Below are 6,000 nucleotides of genomic sequence, written 5' to 3' on the forward strand. Positions count from 1 at the left end.
CCGAACATTGCAAGATGGTACAACCACTCTGGAAATCAGTCTGGCGGTTCCTCAGAAAATTGAACATAGCATTACCTGAGGACCCAGCTATTCCACTCCTGGGCATATACCCAAAAGATGCTCTAACATATAACAAGGACACATGCTCCACTATGTTCATAGCAGCCTTATTTATAATAGCCAGAAGCTGGAAAGAACCCAGATGTCTGTCAACAGAGAAATGGATACAAAATATGTGATACATTTACACAATGGAATATTACTCAGCTATTAAAAACAATGAATTCGAGAAATTCTTAGGTAAATGGATGGAACTAGAAAATATCATACTGAGTGAGGTAACCCAATCACAAAAGAACACACATGGTATGCACTCATGGATAATTGGAAATTAGCCCAAAAGCTTGAAATACCCAAGATACAACTCACAGACCACATGAAGCTCATGAAGAAGGAAGACCAAAGTGTGGGGGTCCTTCTTAGAAGGAGTAACAAAATACTCAAGGGAACAAATATGGAGACAAAGTGTGGGACATCCCATGTGCAGTCACCAAAGGTAGATGCTGATGTGGATATCAGGAAGTGCATGCTGACAGGAGCCTGATATAGCTGTCTCCTTAGAGGTCCCCCAGAGTCTGACATATTCAGAGGCAGATGCTCACAGCTAACCGTTGAACTGATCAAGGGGTTCCCAATAAAGGAGTTAGAGAGAAGGAACTGAAAGAATTGAAGGGGTTGTGTCCCCATGAGGAGAGCAACAATAGCAACCAACCAGAGCTCCCAGGGTCTAAACCACCAGCCTGAGAGCACATAGGGAGGGACCCATGACTCCAGCTGTATATGTAGGGGAGGATGGCGTTGTCTGGCATAGGTGGGAGAGGAGATTTTTGGTCCCATGAAGGCTGGACACCGAGTGGGGAGGAATTCGAGGGTAGGGAGGGGGAGGTGGTAGGTGGGAGCACATCCTCATAGAAGCAGGGAGTTTCTGAGTGGGGGGAAATGGGGTAAGGGGATAACGTCTAAAATGTAAATAAAATATCCAATAAAAATGTATTGATTCTAAAAAAGAAAAATGATTCATATAGTGATATTAAACCCTGCAGGCATTCTTGTTAAGTGACAACAGTAAGCTGGAGAGCAGTGAATGCTTCTTTTTCCTGAGGGAAGATGAGCTTATATTAAATATGTTCATATTGTGCAGTATACATTTGCTTAGGGAAAGAAAATGATATATAAGACATAAGTAAAAGCAAATATCTATATGAGATGGAGGAGAAATTGAGACACATAGAAACCACAAGACCAAGACTGTCCATCTGTGTTCTGATCTGATTTTTGAATCATATGAATGTATAGCCTTCTTTTTAAAAGTTAAAAGAATGTAAACTTTACATGTGAAGTGTATCTTCCCACTGACAGTTCATCTTGAGAAAAGGCTCTAAATTCTACAATCATTTATTGTAACCAACACCAGAAATGTTCAAGTATTCATTCATTCTTTAGAATGAATGATTTTTTTCTTTTCTTGTTCTTAGTTTTTAAAAGACAGGGATGTTTCTGGTTTATAGTAATTTAGGGAATATAGTCGTTGCCTGTTTTATGATAGAAGAAGAAGTAATTTTTTTTTTAATCTATTGGGAATTTTGATGAAACTGAGATAGATGCCAGGAATAAATGCTTTTGAAGAGAAACAGACCCAATAAGAGTGAACAGAGTAAAGGCTAAGCTACTATCCAAGGCACTTTGCTGACTAGAAATCATACTCTGTTAGCATTCCTTCTAGGCTCTGCCCCACAGTTTCCTGACAACAGCCAGAAATGCCTGCCTCACTATAAAAGGAGTTGCTAACCCCCTCCTCTCTCTTGTACTCTCCTATTCTCTTACTCTCTTACCCTTTCTGTCTCTTCTCTCCCCACTGCCCTCCCCCATTTCTCTCCATGTGTTCCTGGCCAGCCTCTTCTCTCTGTCTCTTTGTCTGTCTCTCTGTCTGTCTCTCTGTCTGTGTCTCTCTGTCTCTGTCTGTCTCTCTGTCTTTGTCTCTCTCTTTCTCTCTCTCTTTTTCTCACTGTCTCTACTCCATCCTCAACTCCCCTCCTCATGCCCTAAATAAACTTTATTCCATACTATACCTGTGTGGCTGGTACCTGGGTGTGGGGGGAAGGGATGCCTCAGCATGGGCCCACAGAGGCACCGCTTTCCACCTCACCATACCAAGCTTCTACCAAACATATCCTGGCTCTTTCTTTTTAATAAAACACAATACTGTAATGTACAATTCTCTATTCCCTCATCAGTGTTGTTTGTAAATATTTTAATTGAGGATCTTATGGAGATATTCAATATAAATTCAGGAAAGTGACACGTGAGTAGCAAGCTTTCTGGAGAATTGGAAACATGTTAGAAGGAAACATATAAGACCATATAAAGAGAGGCTGAGAAGCCAAATGTGGAGGTACATGCCTATAATCAAAACACTTGTGAGGTACAGGATGGAGAACCCATTGATCAATGTGTTGACTATGCATAATGAGTTCAAAGGTGGACTAGGCTACAAAAGACCCTGTTTGAAAGAAAAAGAAAGGAAAGAAGGAAGGAAGGAAGGCAAAATGATTTTAAAAGTAGGCTGAAAATGTTCTTTAGTGGTCCTGGGTTCAATCTCCAGCACCATTAATGGGGGATGAGGGCTTCAGAAACAGAATTTTTATAGCTTAAGGTTTAAGACACAATCCAACAATATGATATACAATATCCTGTCATGGCTGGCCATATATTTATTGGGGAAAATGGCAAAAACCAGATGAAAGCTGTACAGTTATTTTAGGAAGAAAGTGGAAAGAAAAGGAGGAGGAAGGCTTCAGTTCTATAAGGCCTTGCTGGAGAAATGCAGGTAGGGAAGGAAGAAGTGGCAGGAAGGCAACCACTAAAGATGCAAGCTTGTGGGAGAAGAAAAGAATACAAAAGGAGCCATGTCAGTCTGTTCTATACACAGGCCAGTCTGGGAAGTGAAAATTGGCCTTTTGGATGAAGAATTGGAAGAACAGGATCCAAAACTGATGAAAATTCCATTTCTTTCAGCATTCTGGATTTAACAAGGCAAAAAGAAAACATCGTGTACTTTAGGGAGACATAATTTTTTATTTAAATGTCTAGTATTTGAATTAGTAACAGAGGGTGAGTGTAGTTCAGATATAGAACATTGCCCTAGCACAAGCAACACCTTGGATTTGATCCTCCGCTGCACTGAAAAATGTTCTTCATTAACCTATAACAATTGTACATGTTTATGGATGCATTATGACCATTTGATACTCATATCCAATGTATAATTCTCAAAGAAGAATAATTAGCATTTGAATCCCCTTAAATGTTTACCATTTATTTTTGTTGAAAAATCTTGAACCACTCTCTCCTAGTTTGTTATAAAATTCATAGTAAACTCTTGTCACCATTACTGGGCTATGGGACACTGGAACTTAATCCTTTCTAATTTTATTTTGATACCTGACAATTAACCTTATAGAGAGACTTTTCTTAACCCTTTCTCATTATTATTATTATTATTATTATTATTATTATTATTATTATTATTATGTTTATTTCATACTTGTTCTTTAAACATGTATGTGTTACATATGAGGGCACATGTGCAATAGCACACGTACAGAGGTCAGAAGATAGCTTTGTGGAATTTGTTCTCTCCTGTCACCTTATGTGGGTTCTGGGGATTGAGCTTAGGTCAATCCTAATCAATCATCTAGTTTGTGCATCAAGTCTTTAACTCCTGAGCTGTCTCACTGACTGGCCCCTTACAGAGCTGTCATTAAGAGGGTTAGGGAGTTGTGGTAAATGATCTCAAAACTATCTTGCAGTTTGTGGTGGGTTGGATGAGATGTCCCTCATAAATAGCAGGCATTTGAATATTTCAGTCTCCAGTTGGTGGGTCTTTCGATTTGGAGGTGTGGCCTGGTTGGTGGAAGTTTGTCACAGTGGTCAACCTTGAGGTTTCCAAAGGCTTGTGCCATTGCCAGTGGGCTCTCTGCCTCCTGCTTGTGGTTTGAGATGTAAGCTCTCAGCTGTTCTTATCACTATGCTTTCAATCCACCATCTGGGACTCTAAGCCCTTGGAAGCATAAGCCAGATTTTTATAAGTTGTCTTGATGTTTTGTTAGAACAGGAGAAAAGTGACTAAGCTATAGTTGTAGGTCTAATTCTTCAGTCACAGGGGTAGTAAAATGACATCACTTCTGTTACATCAATGTGAAAATATATCACATAAACCAAGTAACCATATGGGACTAGGCACTTGGTAAGTACCAGAGTAACTTGGCAGCTCTGCAACTCTGGGTTCTCTGTCTTGAGTACATTTGATATAATCAATGTCTACATTAATCCCTTCCATTTGCTGTTTGGTGATGTTGCATTGCACACATATACTGTTATCTAGTGACCTTTTAATTGATAAAGAGTATTTTTGGCTGTCTTCTGCTCTACTAAAGCTGCTATATGCAACTATGTATAGGGCTTATACTATAGATATTTATTGTCATTTATCATGGATAAGAATCTAGTAGCAGAATCGCTAGGTTATGCTCATGATTTGACCTCCAAGATCAGCTGTCAATATGGCTTTTAACATGACTCTGCCACATTTTGTCCCTGTGACAGAACATGGCAGTTCATTTGTGTTGCAACCTTACCAGTCTGAGTGACCAGATGTACATTTTGGACACTCTATAGAAGTACAATAGAATTACATGTAAATTTTAACTTACATTTCTGTGATGACAAATGCTTCTGAGCATCTTTCATTTCATCCCTGCTTTTTACACATTTGCAAACTCAAAATGTTAGCCTGTAATCATGGAGTTATATGGTTGTAAAACTCTCAGAATGACAATGGCAGCACCATCACTATTTCACGTTGGTATGTCTGAAATTTCCACTGCCAATAGAATGGGTACTACATACACAGTTTCTAACATTCAGTAGTTTCCATAAACACTGGCCCAACTATGTCCTAATGAAATGCTTCAAGAAAACAGTCACCATAATTAAGGGTCAGAAATGTTTCCTGAGAGGTGATGTATATAATTTAACTGGAATATTTGAAAATTTCTGACTTCATTAGATGGTGAACCTCCTAGGGGGAAAATAGTTTCTAATGGTTATTTTTAATTAATAAAGTGTCAAGATAATGATAGAATCCCTGAAATTGGAAAACAGAAAAAGATTACTGTGCAAAGCAGCTCTGTAAAAATACAGGGCACAATCTTTCCAGGACTTAGCTTCATCAGCTACAAAACAGGACAATTAATGACTCTGAATCCTCTTTTAACTCTGGCCTGTGTTCAGTGTTTTGAATTGCTCTGTGACTATTAGGTGGCTTTTTTTCGTGTGATTAGATTAATTAGATGTAATAGTACAATTTTGGAGGAAAAAAGAATGGCCCTGTCAGGACTGACAAGTTCTCTTTCTGCAGTTTTTTTTTTCTCTAAAATAATTAAGTGAATTGAAGCTCTTGATTTCCTAGCTGTGATAGTTAAATATTCATGAATTCTTTTTTCCCATCATTTTATTGTGAACATTTTCAAACACAGAGAAAAGTTGAAATAATGTTGCAATGAACACTCAAAAGCTCAGACACCTAGATTCTGCAATTAACCTTTTGCTCTACTTAATTTGTTATATCTATATACCATCCATATGTTTAAAATAAATTTAAAAAATATTTCAAACTAAATGACTGACCTCAGCACACATCTCTCTGTTTGCTCCTTGTACTTTAAGATGGACTTTGGATATGTTGATGAACTGTGGCACATATGTATTCTTTTCTAGAAATAAGAGATGGCTACTAGTGTTGTTTCTAGAATGAATATCTTCATATAACATCTTTTAGGCCAATGGTTCTCAATTAGGGACAATTTTTCCCCTTATCTGATGCTGGGGCCCATTTGACAGTGTCTGGGATAGCTTTGGTTATCATGACTTGGGTATGCC

Source organism: Arvicanthis niloticus, chromosome X (assembly GCF_011762505.2).
Source record: "Arvicanthis niloticus isolate mArvNil1 chromosome X, mArvNil1.pat.X, whole genome shotgun sequence".
Taxonomy (NCBI): Eukaryota; Metazoa; Chordata; class Mammalia; order Rodentia; family Muridae; genus Arvicanthis; species Arvicanthis niloticus.